Raw genomic sequence first — 24054 nt, forward strand, 5'->3', positions numbered from 1 at the left:
TCGCAAGTTTAATGCATTATGAAAATATTGAAAAAGCAAAATAAACAGCTAAATATTTTTACTTATAATGTTTGCTTTTGTTAGATATCCCTTTGGACAAATTATATCTCTGTCTAGTCTGAAGTCAGTCGAAATCCTGCTCTGTGGCAGCCAGGTTGCAAACTTAGAGGTTTATTAAAATGATTACAGTTCAGCGAGAGTATAGAGGAGGTGAGCAACTTACTGATAAAAATGGTTCTGTCCCCCCACAGATCCCAGAACTTTAATTGTACAGGTGGACTGGTGAGGCTGTGTGCCAAATATTTTTGGTTGAAAGAGGGAGTGGAGGGAGTGAATTCTTCTAACCACTCCTAGGAATGATCTACTCCACTCACACAAATCAATGACAATTTCCAGTCTGCTTCACACACCCTACAGCAACTTTACTGGGATTTTTTCCACTTTTAGAACAAACCAGCAATTTTATGAAAAAAAAGTCCATTCGCTGGGAAAACATCAGCCGGATGCACAAGGTCAGTCCTAACCTTTCCTGTAATAATAGTTTTATAGAATGATCAATATTAATAGGTTTATGGGATTAAACACATGTACTAAGATAGTTATAGGAGAAAATATATATACTAATATTAATAGCAATGCTAACTGTTGTTTTGATGCAGTGATAATTAAATATAACCTTTTTTTTTTTTTACACACAGCTTGCATTTTATAATAGTTGTTTTTGCTGAACTTTGACTCTCATTAACCTCAGTCAGCATCTGGATAAGCATGCTGAGGTCTGTAATCTGCAGGGCTACAGTACTCACTTGTCTGCTTTAAAACTAAACTAACCATTGGAATGCATATCAATGGCTATCAATCAGATTATTCTAAAGAGCCAATGTACTCAATGCAATAAGGTTTTTTTTCAGTAAAGAGTTCCAATACCGTCCTCCAGCTGCTAGGAAACTACAGCTCCCAAAGTCTTTGCAGTACTTGTGAATTGCAATTATTGGTGGGTTTGTGTCAGTTGAGAGTTGGGCATCAATATTTCACTACTCCTGAATAGGACGTGGGCTGGAATGAATTTTCTCTGACTTATATCACCATAAGAAATGTCTTACATTTTTATTTTTTTTATAGCAGTTTCTCTGTGATGTTTGTTGGGTTTCTCGGTTGTTGTTGATGATGCAGTATATATCCAGTGATAGTTATATTGTATCAACTGAGGATCAGGCTTGATAATGATAACTCTCTATATTTTAATATATTGCTTTCCTTCTCCACGAAGCATTGAACTATGTTAGCATGTATGCTGCGATTTTAACCAGCGAATAGATATTACCATTACCAACTAAATAATATGCACTTTATCAATTTAGGAAGGATTGATTTGGCATTGCTTGGAATCAAACTGTTACACCTGAGATTTAACCCTTTAGGGGCCAGTGGCCATGTATGCAGTCACTCTGAACCAGTTTAGCAATCTGCGTGCCTTATAAACAGGTTATAATGTTTGATTTTTATTAAGATATATTCTATTATAAAATTAAGAAGAATACACATCTAAAATTCTTATCAGCTTCCACTCCTAGGTACCGACTATTAATACACATAGTACCCTCTATTGCTAGTAAAACATGGCTGTACTATACAGACACCACTGTGCAAGAATTTTAGGCCTGTGGCATTTATATAGCGCCAACTTATTCTGCGGTGCTTTACAATATTATAAAGGGGGGAAAATTAACAATAAATGAGTCAATAACAAATGTTACAGGAACAATACGTTGATGAGGACTCTGCTCAAAAGAGCTTACAATTTAGAGGACGAAAACATTTGCACAGACAATCAAAATGCAGCTGCAAGAACTGTTCATGTGTACAGAGTGTATATTCCTTGTTTAAATGTTTAATCGTGTATTGTTCATGCAGTGTAGCTCATTTGAATGTGAAATAAATATTAATGTACTCTTTATGGAAAAACACTTTGAGATTTATTCACTATACAAAAAGAACTGAGAAAATAAATTGTACATTGTTAGACCAAATTAACTCAATTGGAGAATTTCTCCAGTTTTTCTGTTTGTGCCTAAGTGTTTTAATTCTCTTGTCAACAGTCTCTTAGTAATTACATCCCTGTGGGTGTGCCTAATTAATAATACATTTAATTATTTCGTAATTTTGACACACCAGGGAATATGTACCCCCGATCTATTAAATTGTTCTAAAACAGCCTCAAATGTGTTGGGTTTTCTCTGACTAAATTCCGCCAATCAGAAAATACCAGTTCTGCCAAATTTAGAGTAGCAATATAAAGAGAAATAAAAAAAAAAAAACCTTTCTCGGGGAAAAAAAGACCAAAAAAACTGTTCAGTCCATTGCAATTCCTAAAAATTATGTACATTAACAAATTAGAGCAAAAGATGTACCCGGTAGAAAAAAAAACTGACAGATTCAAGAAATTGAGCCAAAAAAGTAAAAATAAACACAAAACAGCACACTTTGATAAAATCTCGCCTAATATACAATTCTGTATAGCTTCCGTTTGCCAGGAAAGTGCGTGGTCCATCTCTGCGTGGTCACTGCTTGACACCAATAAAAATCAGCAGACATGGGGTGATGTTTTTTTATTTGATATATATGTCTATGCTTCTATTATCTTTAACTGATGCAATAGAATATTGTGAAAGAGAAAATAGTTAAAGGGCGTTTCTTTTTTCAGGGCAGACTGTTTTATCTCCACCCTAGTAATGAAAAAACATGCCTAGGAGTCCCTTGCACAGAGTTAGAGGGATGGTTCTGACTTCTTTAGATAAGTAAAATGAATTGGGTGATTGTATTTTTTTCCAGTTTTGCCAACAAATACAGATCATGTTCACTGGCCGGTCGTCAAATAGTCAAATTCTTTCATCTGTCTATATATCTAACGTCAGACAGCAATGTCCATGTTTATTTGTTATGCAGTTTAAAGCCTGTTTGCAGATATTTTGTTTGGTATTTGTAAGTGTTTTAGGAGCTGCTCTCGAGCTCCGTAATGACAACCACATAAAATACAGGCTGCGCCTTCCTTCCCATCTCCAGAGAGGGGTGGACAGCTCCAAAGATAGGTGGGCTGCCGTGGCACTTGTCTGTCATTGCCAAGGTTGCAACTCTCATGAGGTCCAGCCAGTCAACCCACTTTACAATCAGCAAATAGCGCAACTGTCTTCTCTGCATTCTAGCTTTCAAAGGGTAAACTCCCACCATCTTCGCTATGTCATCCCCCAACATCTGTCTGTAATTTGGATAAAGAGTGTCTGGTAGTTTAGTTGTTGTAGCTGATGGGCTCTGCTCATTAAAACACAGGAGGCAGTGCGAATATCAGCACGTATCATGACAGAGCAGGGTACACTGGTGTTTCATAGTTTTGGCACTGCAGGTTCCATGTTTTGTAATACCCACCATAAGTTGGCTGAGAGTAATGAGAGTTATGCTACACGACATTGTAAATGCAGATACTTGTAATTAATGTGGATAACTAGCTTTAAAGCACACCCAATGTAAATGTGCATGTGTATTGCGCTCTCCTACTAACTCTTAGCACACAGCTAGTTAGCAAAGCAGACAGAAATAGTGTTGTGTTTATTTCAAACAGAGTTTTCTTCTGTGAATAGTTCTGTAAAACCAGTGGCGTCTCTAGGATTTAATTTTAGGGGGGGCACACGGTGGGCCAGGGACAAAAGTAGGGGGGCACATTTAACCCCGCCCTCGCCACAGTTTGACCCCGCCACTTCCGCATGTTAAGCCCCGCCCCGACACAATGTGTGTTTTCTAATTTTTTTATTTTTTTTTATAATCCCTGGTGGAGAATTCATTATTTTCCACCAAGGATTATTACAAAACTAACACATTTCCCTTGATACAGTCCATACACACACACACACACACAGACTGCTGAGTCCTTACACACACAGAGACTGCTGAGTCCATACACACACACACACACACAGACTGCTGAGTCCATACACACACAGACTGCTGAGTCCATGCACACACACATAGACTGCTGAGTCCTTACACACACACAGACTGCTGAGTCCATGCACACACACACACACACACACGGACTGCTGAGTCCTTACACACGCACAGACTGCTGAGTCCATACACACACAGACTGCTGAGTCCATACACACGCACAGACTGCTGAGTCCATACACACACAGACTGCTGAGTCCATACACACACACACACAGATTGCTGAGTCCTTACACACACAGAGACTGCTGAGTCCATACACACACAGACTGCTGAGTCCTTACACACACACACAGACTGCTGAGTCCATACACACACAGACTGCTGAGTCCATACAAACACAGACACATAGACTGCTGAGTCCACACACACACATACACACACACACAGACTGCTGAGTCCATACACACACACACAAGCTTCTTCACTAGCAGGCAGACAGACAGACACAGACACACACACACACACCTGAGGATATCAAGCCTACCTGTTGCTGGTGGTCATGCAGCCATCTTCCATCCTTTCCAGCAGCAGCAAGGTCTGCTGCTTAACGGTGGGGGTGGGGCTTGTGTGTGGGAGGCGGGGCTTAATTTGGGCGGGTCTGTGCCGGGGAAGCTGGTGAAAACACCCAGCACCTTCCAGCTTCTCTCTCCTGCATTCCCTCGGGCTGTGACAGACTGTTACAGTCAGAGGGAATAGAATGTAACTAAGCCCATGGCCAGCAAGTTGCTGGCATTTGGGGGGGGGGGGGGGGCACTGTGTAAAACTGCAATACAATCAGATAAACTAAGATTACAATATGTATTTACATGTGACACTTTGAAAATAAGTATGATATTAAATGAACACAAGCATGTATACCTGACCGTATAGTGTTAAAACCACCATCTAGCCCCCCTGGCCCCTATGAGGAAAGTTCAGTGCCTGCATGCAGAGGGTGGAGACACTAAATGGCAGTGCTGCTTACTCTGCAGCACTGCCCCAGGAAGAACCTCTAGCATATATCTGAAGAGTGGTCAGTGGAGTTATCTCTAGGCTGTAGGGCCACCCCTAACACAGCTCAAGGTCTGGGCCCCCAGGGGCCCGCCTCCAAGCCTGTCTGATTCCTGTGAAGTAATGAACTGTAATTACAACATATAACCACCAGGTCTGCTTAATGCAATAATTATATATTAGACAGCACAGATATAGTTATGCATTTTTAATTGGGGGTATGTCTAAACATATATTGCAATAGCTGCAGATCTCTTGTCTGTAGTCTTTACAAAGCATCCCCTTCTGACCCCGCCCAGACTTTCTGTGGCTGTCCAATCACATACTTGTAAATGTAGCTGAGTGAGAAGTCTTTGCAAGGCAGGTGTTCTGAGCAATTGCTGTCTCTTGAGTTTAACTCCTCTGAACTAAGCAACCAGGAAGTAACAAGACCTTTTCTCTGATTGACAGCAATGGGGGTGTATCCAGATCAATTTATAAAAGTGTCAATTTCCACTGAAATCTGCATTTGTAAAATGAAAAACAAGTATAAAGCACTTCATTAAATGAATGTGCTTTAGGAGTCTGGAGTGTCCTTTTAATGTTGGTAATTACTGCAAAGTATGCTAACTAGTTATCCATATACAAGCCAGACAAATGTACTGTCTTTTCTTCAATAAATTATTGATATTATTATTATTTATTATTATACCATGCTATTTACTGGGCTATGACATTGCTGTAATAGATAGTTAGATAGCACAGTTAGATACAAAATAATATAAGCTGAAAAAATACTCAGATCCATTGAGTTTAATATTTGACACATTCTTTTTACTGCTGTTCAAAAAATTAAGTTTAAAGTAATGTCCAACTGTGCCACAAAGTAGATTTTTCATTGGATTGACAAGCTGTTACAATGCAAATTAGTTATATTAGTTACTTCTTTCAGTGAATTTTAGATATTCTTGTATGTTAAAAATGTTGGTTTGTAAATGTAGATTTCTTAGTAGCATAGGGTCAGTTTGGAGTATACAAAGTATATGACCCTTAGTATTATAGCTGGACTTAAATTTTTGCCCCACACTTTTTTTCCCCTGCTTTCATTGTTTTTTGCATGTTATATCTATGCAGTTATATATTTCAATGCATAGATTTACTTGTTCTTGGGGGAAAAAACGTCCTCTGCCTTTAATTAGGGCAAGCTTTGGAAGTGAGAGAAAAGTTTGCATGTCGAGAGGTGGTATATTCTAAATGGAACCAGGCAGTTCTGAAGAGTATAACTAATAACTGGAATTGCACCATATGGTTTTTATTGATTTAGCATTTATTAAAAAAAAAACACATCTACCAACATGGAAAAAAAACTCAAGGGTGCTTTGCGCGAGATACTTTATGAGACAGTTGGCTGTAGATTAGGTGCCTGGATGGTTCTTTTAAGTCACAGCACAGTCAGCATTCGAAAAAATGCTATTTTTTTAGTTGTCATGGAAACATTCAATTCATGAAGGAAGACATTGGATGATATTTGACTGGAGAGCCCACTTTTTGTTCCATGCAAAGTACCACTTTGATAATACAGATTGCTCAATTCCAACGTCACACAATGGCAATTCCACTTCACATACAGCAGATCAGGAAAGGAATTCAGACGATTAGAAGTTGACATTAGAAATAGTTTGGTACTACCTGATTACATGATAGTAAGTCGTTTCCTACATAAAGCCAAACATATTGTTTTAGAATATTTTCCAACATACCAGGCATTTTGAATATCAACACGATTATTATTCACCAAAGTTAGAATTGTTGCATAATCAAAGTGAGTTTTACATATGAGGTAAAAGTAACCAAACTGGGAGCCCAACTGAATTAGTTTCCAGTTTGGCAGTTTTGGACAAATTGTCCCTTTAGTGAAGAACCCTACCAAAGTCGTACAAGAATCTGAATTGGCAGTCCTACCATCTCCTATCAGTATTGGTACAGCATTGGCCATGGGTTATTCGCCAACTCCCAGCTGCTGTTTTATTACAATAGGCAAGCATAGCATTATAGGAAAAACAGTCCTTGATCAGACACCCATGCTGAGTTGGGGTGTCCGGACGTTATTCTGATTGATTAGCTGCTCCCACTTGGAGCGCTCCGACGTGGGTTATTGATTGTCTTTGGAAGGATGGGAGGGGGTTACTCCATGATGCATCCAAGAGGAATTACTGAATTACTGATGGAATTGATGGTAATTTTAATTTACGTAATATTAAGTTATCCAAAGTACTAACCATATTGCACGTAGCATTAGGGAAGCAGCAGGTTTTCCAAATGTTGTTGGTAGTTATTCTTGTGCTACCCTCCACGTGTAGTATCTTACTAATCTAATGACTCAAAGATGTCCTTCTCCTGCGTAGCAACTAAAAAGTGAGACTTTACTAAAGTGAGAATTGCCAGGAATTCAACTTGAATTTCAAATTTAAGCCCAAAAGAGCCAAACTGAAAAAAGAATTGACTTGGAATTTTTTTTCTAACTTTAGCCTACATTCTAAAATTCAATTTGAATTCATTTTGATTTCCCCAAAAATTCTCTCTTTAGTGAACGACACTGTGAAATACTTTGAAATGTATTCACTAGTAGTAAAAATGACCATAACACAAATGGCCCCAGTTTCCTTCCTTGGACACACTTTAGATTTTAAAACTAATTGGTTTGAACTGTGGAAAATTATAATCAGACAGTGGAAACATTCTCTAACAATCTCTATTTTGACCTACAATTTGCAATTCCCTTTTATATATTTCACAGCTATCTATTGTTTTTTTTTTTGTTTGTTTTTTAAATGTGCCTCACATGCTGTTAGTTATGCATGCTGGAATAACTAGCAAAATTCAGATGATTGATGTAAGAAATGATGTAGTATAGCTCACAATTTCTAGTCCTACTTTACTACCAAGGCCTAAAGGTTACTAACTAATGCAAGCCTATAGGGTCCATGACCTACTCACCGTTGATGTATTTTCGCTAATGACTAGTGGGATATGAAAATCTTTAGCTGTGTGTATATGACATGAACCTTATCAATAAAGAAAAACACAAGAGTGCCATTTTAAACCAGTCAGTTGTCTGTACCCTGTTTCCCTAAAAATAAGACATCCCCTGAAAATAAGCCCTTGCTTTTTTGGGGGGGATGCTCGTAACATAAGCCCTACCCCGAAGATAAGCCTTAGTCGCTAGTTCCCTAATGTATTTTCCCCGAACATTGATTCTCTGTATTCTATTCGTAAGTAAGCTAATCTATGTACAGGGAAGCTTCCACGAACAAAGATTTGTGAGATTCCACGCGCTAGTAAGCTAATCTATGTTCGGGAAAGGTTCCCCGAATGTAGACCAGCTTTCTATCGCATGCTTGCTAGCGTTTCCCCCCAAAATAAGACATCCCCTGAAAATAAGCCCTAGTGCTTTTTTCAGGGGGAAATTAAATATAAGACCCGGTTTTATTTTTGGGAAAAGATGGTAGAATACTGCGATTGACTGTACATTTTATTTAACAAAAAATAATGATAACAGCTCCCCCTACTGTTGAGGTCTGTCATACACATGTGTTATAAACTTGATGACTAATGTTGCCGCTCCAAAACACATAAGGATCTGGAAATACTGTGATCTGCAAACGTTAAGACATCATCTCCTTCTGACACAATAATGCACACTATCTCTCACATACCCCTGTCTAACCACTCCTTATAAATCTCTCTCCCACCCTTCCACTGCTAAAGCCTGTGCGTGTGGGAGAAACCGCACAACAAGGCCACACCTGTCACAGGCTGTCATCCAGGGTTGTGCCCGAGGCACTTGGAATCTTGACCTGACTTGGGTAGATGCAACTAAATAAAACTTGAAAAATGTTCTTTTATAGGCTTATTAAACCAGCTTGGTGTATAATAATCTTTAGGTTAAATATAAAGCTAACATGGTTACTTGTTTACTATTGTTTGTGTTCCGTGGTCAAGCAGTGATGGCTGATCTGGGTACCCCAGATATTTGTTTGAGAACTTCATTCCCCAAAATGTTCAGCCGATGAAGGGAAACGCATTGCTTGAATATCTTGGGTGCCACTTATTTGTTGATGTCTTAAGGTTTATAGGTGTCAAAGGAGAATCCTCATCGTTCCAAACAAGTTCTCATTAAATACAGTACTTGTATATATCAAGTTTATAGAGTGCAGTACTTTGTGTTCTGGATCAAATAAAAAAAATAAGAAAAACTTGGAATTTGTGGATGAAAAAGAATGCAGAGATCATTCATGTTTGATGTCTTCATTGTTTATAGTGATTACACAGGTGTTTCCATTTTATTTTTCTTTATAGTTTGCTCAGTTAGCTTTGCCATAGTACAGGTTTGGTCAGAGAGATTGGGCTGCAGATTATTTTCTTTGGGCTGGGAGCTGTAGGTATGAATAAAGGGAGAGGTTGGGAATTGATGTGTGTGCCAAGTGCCAACCTCGGTTTACAAACTCCTCCAGATAAATCAAAGGTATTTTCTCTGTTTTAACAGGCTGAAATGTTTAAAAGGTACGTGTTGTTCTAATTGAAACAGTGTCTAGAGGAAATGGTTTTATTAACTTTATTCGCTCTGAAAACTCGAGCCATGATTTCAATCTGGACAAGTAGTGCACGTGTATTTTATTCACTGAATGATAATAAATATATCAAATCTACTCCCACCTGTAGTTGTTGGATATTGCGCGCCCCTTACTTTGCATTTTATTATTAATAAAATAACACGTGTCAGTAATCTGCATGTATGTTACTGTGTGAGAGTGTTTATATCTATGTACCTGCAAAATCCAACACTACACATAAATGCATGCTTGCATTCAAATGCCAACATCACACACAAATATTCCCCCACATACACACAAATATGCTCCATACAAAAACATGCTTACATTTAAGCACACAAACACTGCTCCTTGCTAAATAAAACCAGATATGAAAATTGGAGTTGCACGACAGATGGGGATCTACCTTATGGCCACCCTATTTATAGGGGAGCCCAAAAATATTCACCTGGGCCCTCTCTACTTTAGTTTTGCCACTGCATTAGGGTGGAAGTGTGATTGCATGCTAGCAGTGACGTCGCTAGGGGGGGGCCAGAGGGGGCCATTGCCCCCCCTACATCATGCTGTGACCCCCCTTGGGCCCCCCCAAATGCCAGCAACCTGCTGCCCATGTGTTTAGATTCTATTCCCTCGGGCTGTAACAGTCTGTGACAGGCAGCCCAAGGGAATGCAGGACAGAGCAGCTCAGCTGGAGGCTGGGGGCTGTATGTGGCCGGAGAGAGCACTGACAGGCTCCCCGGCACAGGCCCCGCCCCCAAACGTAGCCCTGCCTCCCGCACATAAGCCCCACCCCCGCCGTTAAGAAGCAGCCCATGCTGCTGCTGCAAAGGCCAGAAGATGGCTGTCTGACCCCCAGCAACAGGTAGGCTTGATGTGTGTGTGTGTGTCTGGACTCAGCAGTCTGTGTGTGTGTGTGTGTGTGTTTGTATGGACTCAGCAGTCTGTGTGTGTGTGTGTGTGTGTGTATGGACTCAGCAGTCTGTGTGTGTGTGTGTGTGTGTATGGACTCAGCAGTCTGTGTGTGAGTGTGTGTATGTGTGTGTATGGACTCAGCAGTCTCTGTGTGTGTGTGTGTGTGTGTGTGTGTGTGTGTGTATGGACTCAGCAGTCTGTGTGTGTGTATATGGACTCAGCAGTCTGCATGTGTGTGTGTGTGTGTGTGTGTGTGTGTATGGACTCAGCAGTCTGCGTGTGTGTGTGTGTGTGTGTATGGACTCAGCAGTCTGTGTGTGTGTGTGTGTGTGTCTGGACTCAGCAGTCTGTGTGTGTGTGTGTGTGTATGGACTCAGCAGTCTGTGTGTGTGTGTGTGTGTGTGGACTCAGCAGTCTGCATGTGTGTGTGTATGGACTCAGCAGTCTGTGTGTGTGTGTGTGTGTGTGGACTCAGCAGTCTGCATGTGTGTGTGTATGGACTCAGCAGTCTCTGTGTGTGTGTGTGGGCTCAGCTGTGTGTGTGTGTGTGTGTGTCTGGACGTCTGGACTCAGCAGTCTGTGTGTGTGTGTGTGTGTGTATGGACTCAGCAGTCTGTGTGTGTGTGTGTGTATGGACTCAGCAGTCTGTGTGTGTGTGTGTGTCTGGACTCAGCAGTCTGTATGTGTGTGTGTATGGACTCAGCACTCTCTGTGTGTGTGTGTGTGTATGGACTCAGCAGTCTGTGTGTGTGTGTGTGTGTGTATGGACTCAGCAGTCTGTGTGTGTGTGTGTGTGTGTGTCTGGACTCAGCAGTCTGTATGTGTGTGTGTCTGGACTTCTGGACTCAGCAGTCTGTGTGTGTGTGTGTGTGTGTGGACTCAGCAGTCTGTGTGTGTGTGTGTGTATGGACTCAGCAGTCTGTGTGTGTGTGTGTCTGGACTCAGCAGTCTGTATGTGTGTGTGTGTGTATGGACTCAGCAGTCTGTGTGTGTGTGTGTATGGACTCAGCAGTCTGTGTGTGTGTATGTGTGTGTGTCTGGACTCAGCAGTCTGTATGTGTGTGTGTATGGACTCAGCAGTCTGTGTGTGTGTATGGACTCAGCAGGGCCGCCATCAGGGCATGACAACCATAACAGTTGTCATGGGCCCGGCGGTCCTGGGGGTCCCTGAGCCCCACAATCATTATGTGCATGATTTTCGCTATATATATGTGCACAGAGGTCCCCCTTCTACCTGTACAATGAAGAGGGGGTCCAGCAGCACACTCTGTCCTCCTTTCCAGCTGCTCTCTGTCTAACTTTCCTGCGGCTGCCAGAGCGTTGCCACGGGTTACTATGGCAACGCTCCGCACAGCACGCAGGCCTGTCTCGTGAGATTTAGTCAGAGAGGAGCTGAAAAGGAAGACAATGTGTGCTGCTGGGCCCCCTCTTCAATGTACCGCAGCTGGCTCCTCCACCATGCCACTGGATCAACAGGAAATGCGATCTCCCCCCTCCCTGGCACGGTAAGAACCAGGGAGGGGGGAATAAAATTGAAATATACACAAATAAATTTTAAAAAAATACTCCCCTCCCCCCCTATTTTACACACACACTGAATCCTTACAAGCACACTCTGCACTGCACACACACACTACATTCACTCAACACACTCTACACTACACACACACTACATTCACTAAACACACTCTGCACTACACACACACACACTACATTCACTAACACACTCTGCACTACATTCACTAAACACACTCTGCACTACACATACACTACATTCACTAAACACACTCTGCACTACACATACACTACATTCACTAAACACACTCTGCACTCACTACAAACACTACATTTACTAAACACACTCTGCACCACACACACACACACACTACATTCACTAAACACACTTTGCTCTACACACACACTACATTCACTATACACATTTTGCTCTACACACACACACTACATTCACTATACACATTTTGCACTACACACACACACACTACATCCACTAAACACACTCTGCACTACACATACACTACATTCACTATACACTCTATGCACTCACTACAAACACTACATTCACTAAACACACTCTGCACTACACACACACTACATTCACTAAAGACACTTTGCACTACACACACACACACACTACATTCACTATACACACGTTTCACTCACTACAAACACACTACATTCACTACAAACACACACACACACTCTGCATTCACTATACACACCTACATTCACTACACACACACTCTGCATCTAATGCATGCATACAAACATTACATACATTACACAAAACGTACAATCTGCATCCACTATACACACTGCATCCATGACACACATACTGCATCCACTATACACACTGCATCCATGACACACATACCGCATCCACTATACACATTCTACATCCACTATACACACTGCATCCATGACACACATACCGCATCCACTATACACACACACACACACTTCATCCTTGTGGGCGGACTCGGGGCTGGCCCCGGAGGCCCAGATCTTGAGCTGTGTCAGGGGCCCTAAAATTTCTGATGGCAGCCATGCTCAGCAGTCTGTGTGTGTGTAAGGACTCATCAGTCTGTGTGTGTGCCTGTGTGTGTGTATGGACTCAGCAGTCTGTGTGTGTGTGCAGGGCCGCCATCAGGGGGTGACAACCATAACGGTTGTCACGGGCCCGGCGGCCCTGGGGGGCCCGGCCGCCCGGGCCCCACCTGTGGGGCCCATCGGGTGGCCCACACACTTAGGGCCACCCGATGGGCCCCCTCCTTCAGGGGCCCGGTCAGCGCTATGGCCGTGGTATAGCGCGACCGGGCCCCTTTAAAAAAAAAAAAAAAAAGCAGCCGCAAGTGCTGCTGGGAGGAAGTGGTCACTTCCTCCCAGCTCACTCCGCGCGGGAGGAGGGCGCGCGCCAGTGAAGAGGGAGTCGCGCTGACTCCCATCATCCCCAGCCACCCTCCTGCAAAGAAAAGGTAAGAGACAGGAGGGTGGCTGGAAAGAGTGAGTGAGTGAGTGAGTGTGTCTCCCAAACTTCCGATTTTATCTATTGGTAGTAGTTTTGACTTGATTTGAATTTGTTTTTTTTATGGTTACCCAAGCTTGTATTAATTGAGTTAAAACTGTGCTTTGCTGTTTTAGAGAGCTAACTAATTGTTTTTCATTAACGTTCCATTTAATTAAAGATGAATCATAAAATACTGTCATAGACGTTTCAATGTCTTGCCATGCTTCAAATTCCAGGGAATGAGATTGTAGACGATATAAGTTGGTCATAACACTAGCTTAATACATTTTTTTTATATTTGGGAATCCTAAACCTAGTTTTTTCTTAGGCATAGATAAAATCTTATGGCTAGTCCTAGGGGGCTTTGCTTTTTCATATAAAATTTGATATACTAGATTGTAACATTAAAAGCCAACGATTAGAAATTGAAAGGGGTATTATCTGAAACATAAATGTCCATTTAGGAATAATATAACTGTTTATTAAATAGATGCGACCCCACTATGATAATTCAACCTTCCTCCAGTTTTTAATAGAATGATTTGTTGATTTTAACGTTTCCATGTAGTTTACTTTAATCTATTAATCTATCTAGATTTTTTTATTTTAACTCCCAAATATACAAAACTATGTTTAACCCAACTAAAACGATATAAGCTTTTAAAAACGTTTAGTTTATCTCGATCTATTTTTGTGGGGAGAATCTATATTAACTTTATAATTGGAAACGTTACTAAATTGTTGAATTTCTTCCAATAAATTTGGTAATGATTCCTGTAGGTTTGCTATTGTTATAAGGGCATTGCATGCATATAGACTGATTTTAAATAGTTTTTGTTTAATGCAAACTCATTTTATATTTTAATTACTTCTTATCTCATTGCAAACGGTTGTATTGATGATATGTATAAAACGAGCGAGTGGGCAACCCTGCCTGGTACCGTTTTTTTATAGGGAACCATTCAGAAAGAATACCATGATTAACTGTTGTTGCTGATGGTACATAGACATAATTGCTTGGAGCATCCAACCCATAATACCAAAACTTTGCAAATATTTCCTTTTAAATCCCCACCTGACCCTGTCAAACACTTTTTCAGCATCAATCGAGAGGGTCAGGAGGAGAGTGCCTTGTCTCTCCCTTAGGTTGAGTATGTCAATCAGTCGTCTAACATTCGAACCTGAGAATATATTAGAGGCAAAACCTATTTGCTCTGGATGTATTAAATCATTTAACACTTGTTTTAATCTCTCAGCGAGAATAGATGCAAATAATTTAATATCGGTATTCAAGAGAGACATTGGCCTATAGTTTGGGATTTAAGAAGATATTTTGTTAGGTTTCAAAATTTTAATTATATTAGCTTTTGTTAGTTCTGTAGGAAAGTATTTTTGGTCTACTATACCATATGTATGTCTGTCTGTCTGTATGCATGTATGTCTATGTATGTCTGTCTGGATGCATACATGTCTGTGTGTATGTCTGTATGCATGTATGTGTGTGTCTGTGTATGTCTAGCTGTCTGTATGCATGCATGTCTGTCTGTAAGTCTATGTATGTGTATGTATGTATGTATGTATGTATGTATGTATGTCTGTATGCCATTATGAATGTATGTATGTATATGTCTGTATGCCATTATGAATGTATGTGTGTATGGATGTCGGTGTCTGTATGTCTGTCAGTATGTCTGTATGTATGTATGTGTGTGCCTGTATGTATGTCGGTGTCTGTATGTATGTATGTGTCTTTATTTCCTCATGCATGTGTGTCTGTCTGTATGTATGTTAGTATGTGTCTGTCTGTCACTATGTATGCCTGTGTGTATGTCTCAGTATGTGTGTGTCCGTATGTATGCCAGTATGTGTGTCTGTTAGTATGTATCAGTGTGTGTGTTTGTGTCTGTGTGTGTATTCCTGTGGGCGGTATTTGGAGGCGGACCCAGTGGGCGGTATTTGGAGGTGGGCCCCAGGGGGCCCAGACCCTGAGCTGAGTTAGGGGCCCCAAAATTTCTGGTGGCGGCCCTGTGTGTGTGTGTATGGACTCAGCAGTCTATGCGTGTATGGACTCAGCAGTCTGTGGGTGTATGGACTCAGCAGTCTGTGGGTGTATGGACTCAGCAGTCTGTGGGTGTGTGTGTGTGTGTGTATGGACTCAGCAGTCTATGCGTGTGTATGGACTCAGCAGTCTGTGGGTGTATGTGTGTGTATGGATTCAGCAGTCTGTGTGTGTGTGTGTGTGTGTGTATGGACTCAAAGGAGAAAAAGGAAAGTGATCCTAAGACCAAGGAGTCTAGGGTACACTTAGTCGGATATAGGTCTGAGTACAATGTTTCTTTTAAAACCATAAATTTATTAAATCATAAGCATGAATATATATATAAAAAAAAAGAGAAAAAATAATAAACACACTAATAAACCAAGAGGAGAAAATGGAGCTCAGTGAGCTATATGGGAAGTCTAACTCAAAGCTAATACTGAGGTATTGCTAAAGGACATTTAAATGCCCAGTATATGAAAAGAGAAAAGATGAATAAACAGCCTTCAGAGGAGCTAGAAATATCTCTCAAGTGTAAGGCATAACATACTTGAGATGTTATGCCTTACACTTGAGAGATATTTCTAGCTCCTCTGAAGGCTGTTTATTCATCTTTTCTCTTTTCATATACTGGGCATTTAAATGTCCTTTAGCAATACCTCAGTATCAGCTTTGAGTTAGACTTCCCATATAGCTCACTGAGCTCCATTTTCTCCTCTTGGTTTATTAGTGTGTTTATAATTTTTTCTCTTTTTTTATTAAATTTTTTTTTCTATTCGTGCTTATGATTTAATAAATTCATGTTTTTAATAAGTAACATTGTACTCAGACCTATATCTGACTAAGTGTACCCTAGACTCCTTGATTTTAGGATCACTTTCCTTTTTCTCCTTTGCAGTACATATTAAGGGTTACCCCCTTCTTGGATATGGTCTGGACACACTTCATTGTCCCTGTTTAAGGGATATTTTCTTTTTCTGTTTTTGTGTATGGACTGTGCAGTATGTGTGTGTATATGGACTCAGCAGTCTGTGTGTGTCTGTGTGTGTGTATGGACTCAGCAGTCTGTGTGTGTCTGTGTGTGTGTATGGACTCAGCAGTCTGTATGTGTGTGTGTATGGACTCAGCAGTCTGTGTGTACGTGTATAAATCAGCCTGTGAGAGCACTGACTGTCCAGGGATATTATACACAGACAGTAATTGATAGCTGTGCTGCAAAATGTCCTTGGAAATTTTTTTCAAATGTTGGCAACTATGGCACTGTATCAAAGGAAATGTGTTTGGTTTTTTAATAATCCCTGGTGGAAAATAATCAATCCTCCACGAGGGATTATAAAAAAAAAAAACAACAACACATGTTGTCAGGGGCGGGGCTTAACATGCGGCAGGGGCAGGGTCAAACTGCGGCGAGGGCGGGGTTGAATGTGCCCCCTACTTTTGTCCCTGGCCCACCCTGTTCCCCCCCTAAAAATGAATCCTAGAGACGCCACTGCATGCTAGGAGGCGGAGGGGCAGGAGCCAGGGGGCCTAAGCAATTACTTGCCCGGGCTCTGATGAGAGCACTGTTCACGTGATCTCTGCAGCAGTAGTGCCCTGAACATAGTGCAAACAAATCTTATGAAGCGCTCGCGCTATGCTTATTGGAGATAGTTGGGACAGCGGATTGTCACTCCAAAATAGGGACTGTAGAGAGACCGTAAATAAAACAGTGGTAGAAGCGGAAAGAGATATTTTCTGTTACTTTGGCTATGATGAATGCACACAAACATAAGCTTTATGCAGTATGTACGTTAGGGTTTTCTAAATTAACACAAAGCCTTCAAAATAAGAATACTTCGTAGAACTGAGTGAAGCTGCAGCCCACAACATTTGACCCGCTGCCACTCTTACCTGGCCTCCCCTCATAATAACGTGAAAGAGCACTCTAAGCAACTAAACATATTTAGCTTAAAGGGTTACTCCAACCATCATAACCACCACAGCCTACTGTAGCGTTATGATGCCAGGAGTACCCTGGACCTCTACCCCAGTTATAGAGAAAAACTTTTTAAGTGTTTACCCTCTTACCAGGTCCCACCGGGCTCCTGATCTTCTTTGTGTCCAGATCCTGCTGCTCATTGATTGGCTAAGATAGTCAACTGATAATTCTCAGTCAATGGATGAGTGTCTGTGCATCGAAATTTGCACAGAATTTACATTAGACACGCTGGCTCTCTTGTTACGGGCTGGCTGATGATGCCTGCATGAGATGGTGGGAGGTGGAATTGCATTTCCTGTAGCAGAGTGGTTAATCTCTGTATATGATAATGTATGTAACTATGTGCAGCCTTGCATAGTGAAACACTATACTTACAATCCTCAGGCACTATGACCACTTCTGATCACTGATGTGGTCATGGTGTTTGAATGCCTCCCATGCATCCGGATACCAACGGGACTGTCTCAATTTTCAGATCCTTTCACAACGATTCCGACTTTGTTCCCAGGTGTCCAGCTTTTGGAGAAACTGGCCCCAACAAGCATAGTGCGAGTGCATCATTATACCGTGCTTGCTCTGTGCTCAGGCATTAGGACATTGAAACAGTGCTATGGGTGGACCCACACCCTTTCCGAATCGACCTATTCACTTTTAACCCTTCACAGGATGCCAAAGTTGAGAGGTATGTGCTTGAAACAACACTTTAATGAAGTAGTTTGGGTTTATAGATTAGATATCATTATAGATCATGTATCTGCAGTCTCACTGCTAAATATTCTGCCATTTAGGATTGAAGTAACTTTGTAAACACATGCTGTAAAATTTAAACATTTTTTTCATGGAAACTAAATGAGTCACAGACTTGAGATATGTGGCTACGGCTGCATAAACATAGTGATTTAACTCCTAAATGGCAGAGAATTGAGCAGTGAGACTGCAGGGGCATGATATATAATGATATTTAATCTATACACCCAAACTACTTTATTAAAGTTGTTTTGGTACTTAGAGTACCCCTTTAAGCCTGAAGGCATCAAGTTTTTTGACCCCATTTGTGATAACAGGAAGATTTGTGGGGGGAAAAAAATCACACAATATGGTTAAAGTGTCACTCTGTAGCCAACAAGATGTAGTGAAGTTCACAGGGTCCACGTGATGTGAGAGCTCCTTTATTTCCAGTACCTAGATGTGGCAGCCGAGATCTGGAACCCTTATGGCTGGCTTACTGACGCAAAATACTGATTGTGCTTATTTAAGGTAGGATGACAATTTTAAACAGATCGCAGACCAGTGGTTGTAAGGACTTTAAGTTCTTCTTCAGAACATAGGTGTCCTTCCCTCTGTTGCTAAAATTTATATCCCAGAATTCTGACAATTACAGAGGGAATTCCTGCTAGAAATTATTGTAAACTGGTATTAACTGTACTTGTATTCTTGGGAACTTGCCTTGGTTAAAGGGGACACTATAGTCACTAGAACAACTACAGCTTATTGAATTTGTTCTGGTGAGTAGAATCATTACCTTCAGGCTTTTTGCTGTAAACACTGTCTTTTCAGAGAAAATGCAGTGTCTACATTACAGCCTAGTGATAACTTAACTGGTCACTCCTCAGATGGGTGTTAGAGATCCTTCCTGGGTCATTGCTGCCTAAAATCCATCCAAACATTCAGTGTCTCCTCCCTCTGCATGCAGACACTGATCTTTCCTCATAGAGATTCAATTATTCAGTTCATCTCTTTGAGGAGATGCTGATTGGCCAGGGCTGTGTTTGAATTGTGCTGGCTCTGCCCCTGATCTGCCTCTTTGTCAGTCTCAGCCAATCCTGTGGGGAAGCATTGTGATTGGATCAGGCCACCACTTCTGATGATGTCAGGGGTCAGAGGAAGTTCACAGGCAGTGGCAGCAGCTTCAGGCTTGAATACAATTAAGATTTTACTATATTTAGGGAGGCAAATGGGGGCCAAGGGGGCTAGATAGTGGTTTTAACACTGTAGGGGTCAGGAATACATGTTCTTGAGCCTATAGTGCTCCTTTAAGGAATTATGACTTTAGGGTTGGGGGGAGGGGGTGCAGGGACCTAAATTAAGAAATCAGAGGTTACGGGACAAGCATTGCCCTCTGTTCTTGGTTAAAGAAATGTGTTCATCACCATAATTGCATGGAAAGAGAGAGCTTTGTTAAGTTATTATGCACTAAGCGTCCCCGGGTTCTGTCCATATTCGTTCACAAAGTCACCAGGTCAGGGGTATCTCTAAATGTGTTTTTAGAGAATATGATATTGAGTTAACAGATATTCCATTTACATAGGAATCAAATAGGGTTCCAAGGAAAATCCATTTCTGAGTATAGCTTGGTTCTCATCCCTCACTGTATTATCGTCTCTTGAAGTGTATAGCTACACAACATAAAAATATCGCACAGCACAAATAAACATACTATCATATTTATATGCATCTCTCATTAGACATTTGTAATGGAAAGAAATTAATGAAAACCAAAAATTTTGGAAAATTTGACTTTGCCTGTTAGGTTTGATTGGATGAGGCGCTTTGCCGTAAATGCTGCATTTGTCCAAGTGAATCGCACCATTTGTTAATGTTTCTAGGGTTCAATAAATGCCCCTTGCTTTTGACAGTGTCCTCTAACTGACCCGGCTCATATTTTCCAAAGACACTTCAAAGCTGAAAAAAGGCTGGCACAGTGTTTGTCCTGTAGCATGGGGCTCTGTTATGCTAAAACTGATATAAATCCAATTTTTAATATCCATAATTCCTTTATGTATACATTGTGATAGCCACATGACCTGCAAATGTGCGAGTATAAAATGATGTCAATTAAATTATATTTATATTTTAGAAGTACTAAGCCTCTGTGTGCCAGCAGTTGCCACATGTTTAATGCCACTGTTATCAACATACTGCACTATGAACCTTAGAGGAATCACGAGCAGCCCCAAGATAACTATTCCTTGTAATCCATACATTTGCTAGTGGTTTCAACACACAGAGTATAGATTAGATTTGTACACAGCATTCTTATACACGTTGATAGAGTCCTTTTTAAATCTGATGTCTTGGAAACAGCTTGCGGGTTTAGTCAAGTTACCTTTCTTTACTTACCCCCCTTCTGCGTACACTATCAGGGAAATTAACTAAACTGTGAATTGTCAGGAATTCACCAGTGAATGAATTGTAGTGTAAAATGACTGAATTAGAAAATGCTCCATAAGCCATGTTTCCACAGCCTATATTGATCTGATATGTGAAATACCCTACTCATTTTACAACAATTCATGGTTTAGTCAATATTATTATTATTATTAACATATTTAAGTTGAGCTTACAATCGATAAGGATTTTCGTTAGGTGGATACACACTGATCAGTAAAAACATTAAAGACACATGCCTAATATCATGTAGGCCCCTGTGTTTCCAACACAGCTCTGCTGAGTCAATGCATGGACTGCTGAGTCAAGGCCTCTGAACAACATTGGTATCTGGCACCAAGACATTAGCAGCAGATCCTTCAAGTCCTGTAAGTTACAAGGTAGGGCCTCCATGGATCGGATTAGTTGTTCCAGCACATCCAACAGATGCTCAATCGGATTGAGATCTGGGGAATTTGGAGGCCTAGGCAACGATTGATCTCTTTATCATGTTTCTCAAACAATTCATTAGCAACTGTTATGCAATTATGCAAATATAGAAGTGGGGTATTTGTAGGTGAAGAAGACCCTGCTCAAACGAGTTTACAATCTATGAGGATTTAAGATAGGTGGATATATAACGTTAGGTGACTTGCCTAAGAACATTTAGTAGTAAAGTGGTCTGACTGGGATTCGAACCTAGGATTCCCAGTTCTAAGGCAGTGATGTTTCTTCTCTCTGAAAATATCATTTCCAGTAATGTTTGTATTAAACACATTTAATATCTGCTGCACATAAAACCATGAATATAATAAAACATCACAAGCTTATAAAAAGTATTTTAATTACAGACTTACTATAGGTAAACATAGAAAGTGTTTCGATAGGAACTTGAAAGTTAAATAGACAGCTTGCAATAAGAACTAACTTTACTTCTTTTATAGAAGTAAAAGTTGTATTTTTTGATCTAATACATTTTTTACAGCTTAATGCCTCAAGTCTGGGCTGTGACCTATTGTCCAACCCTATAGACGGAATTATTAGTCACATTCCACCCACTCTGCAACCTACATCCAAGCTATGCGTACAATGCCTATTATAAAGAGAAATTCATATACGATTGAAAGGAATAGAAATGAAAAAGGTAATAAAAATATCTAAATATACAAGAGGTCTCTTGAAAGAGCGGTTGTAGAGAAATAACAACATACATTGAACAAAATTATAAACACAACACTTTTGTTTTTGCCCCCATTTTTCATGAGCTGAACTCAACGATCTAAGACCTTTTCTGTGTACACAAAAGGCCTATTTCTCTCAAATATTGTTCACAAATCTGTCTAAATCTGTGTTAGTGAGCACTTCTTCTTTGCCGAGATAATCCATCCACCTCACAGATGTGGTTTATCAAGATGCTGATTAGACAGCATGATTATTGCACAGGTGTGCCTTAGGCTGGCCACAATAAAAGGTCACTCTAGGGGGCGGGGCCTGACAACGAAACCAAGCGGTCGCACATTATTGCAGCTCCCGCTTGGATAATCATAATCCAGCCGGTTTGGGGGCATCCAACACCGACCTTGATCACAGAAGCTGGGTCTGAGTCCGGGACAGACAGCCGACGCCGCCGATGCCGTTTTTTCTTACGCCCGGCTCCAAAACACGGCGCCAAGGCGGCAAGGCCTACCACGCGGGCGGACGGCAGAGAGGCTCAGGGGAGGGAGTCTGGCCTTGGGGCTCACCAGACCTAGAAGACTGGTACCACAACCTGCCACACACAGGTGAGATGGGGCGCAAGTCTCAGAAACCATCCACACATACCCCAAAGCCACAGCGCGACATAAGCCAGATGTTACAGGCCCCAGGCACAGCGCGGACCATGTCTCAGCGAGACACCTCCCCACTGCCCTCAGAGGAAGGGGAACCAACAGATAGCCCACCACACACTCCCTGTCATCCAGCTCACCCACGGGTAACGGAGGAAAATGCCCCAGCATCTAGGAGTGATATCCAGGCTTACTGACAGACCTGCAACAGAACCTCAGGCAAATGTGGGAGGCTGACTTGGCAGCGCTGAAAGGTGATGTACTTGCAGTGACAGCACGTACACAAGCCACGGGAAATGAAGTGGGGACCCTGAAACAGGGCCTACAAGAGCTGGGGGAGAAAGTACAAAAACTGCACACCACACAGACTACCCTATCCAGACAAGTCAACCTGCTGGACGACAGGGGGAGACGCAAAAAGTCATGGAATCCGTACTGCTGGAGGAACTACCACATTTCATCAGACGCCTCATAGCCGCACTACTCCCAGCCAGACAAGCCAAAACCTTCTTATTCAATGGAATCTACAGAATTGCGAAATCCCCGCAGGCACCTACCGCAGCCCCGCAAGACATCATACTACGGTGCCAGTCCATGTCAGACAAACTGGGACTCTTAGCAGCGCTACAGGGAAAGACCCCTCTGGAATTTGAGGATTGCCGACTATCCTTTTTCCAGGACTTGAGCAGAGCCACACTACTATGGCGCAAGCAAATGCAACCGCTTACTAAACCACTCCATGCAGCAGGCATCACCTACAAGTGGTCCACTCCGGGACCCTATGGGTTACCAATAGACAACAATAGACAACAATAGACAACAAGCATTATAAGGCCATGGACCCCTCCGAGGGCCCTGCTCTAATGGCGGCACTGGGACTCCCAACTCTGACGACAACTTCAATGCCACAACCAGGCCACCGACCCAGGAGGGTGGAAGTAACAACAGCAGTTACATCCAGACCCCATGGAGACACCAAGACCTGAAACAACGCGCCTGGTCTGGGTCTCGTGGACTCTTATTAAGACTCTCTCACTAAAATGGTTAGCAACGTTTGCAAGCTTCTATATTTCTGGTTCACCCCTTTTTGTTACAATGAGATAGCGACCTGTTGGAGGCTCCACCGACTGGCTCTGGTGACCCCCCCCCCCCCTCTGCCCTGGGGTAACAGGGCACTTCCAGCACGGGAGCTCTAGCTCTATATCACACATAGACTAACGCCTTCTGCCTCCCCTCACACCGAGGGTTCTTTGCCCTCCGGGCGCAGACAGGCTTTCATACAACTCCCACCTACCTAGACACCTACTAGACTCAAACATTCGTTACCTCGCGCTTACACACACCCACCTTCATCACTATAAATAGTCAAGCCATACAGCGCTCCTCCAGTCCAGGCGATAGCCATGCAGCTTCTGAAGGAAGGTATAATAGACATAGACTAAAACCACATAGGGAGCCGCTGTGGGGAATGTCACAACACCCCGCACACCAAACACGGCTCTAGCCCTGGACTCCACATGGAGCACCATCATCAAACGGATATC

At 41.8% G+C, this 24054-nt stretch overlaps 1 protein-coding gene across 1 annotated transcript in view; it reads left to right on the top strand.

Moving 5' to 3' along the window:
* The first annotated feature begins 446 nt into the window (after positions 1-446).
* Positions 447-24054, top strand: part of ZBTB7C (zinc finger and BTB domain containing 7C) — a 115930-nt gene continuing 92322 nt past the window's right edge. Inside the window, exon 1 of the mRNA XM_063456806.1 lies at positions 447-512. The gene's annotated coding sequence lies outside the window, so the exon portion shown is untranslated. The remainder of the gene's footprint in view (positions 513-24054) is intronic.

This window comes from Pelobates fuscus, chromosome 5 (genome assembly GCF_036172605.1).
Source record: "Pelobates fuscus isolate aPelFus1 chromosome 5, aPelFus1.pri, whole genome shotgun sequence".
Lineage (NCBI taxonomy): Eukaryota > Metazoa > Chordata > Amphibia > Anura > Pelobatidae > Pelobates > Pelobates fuscus.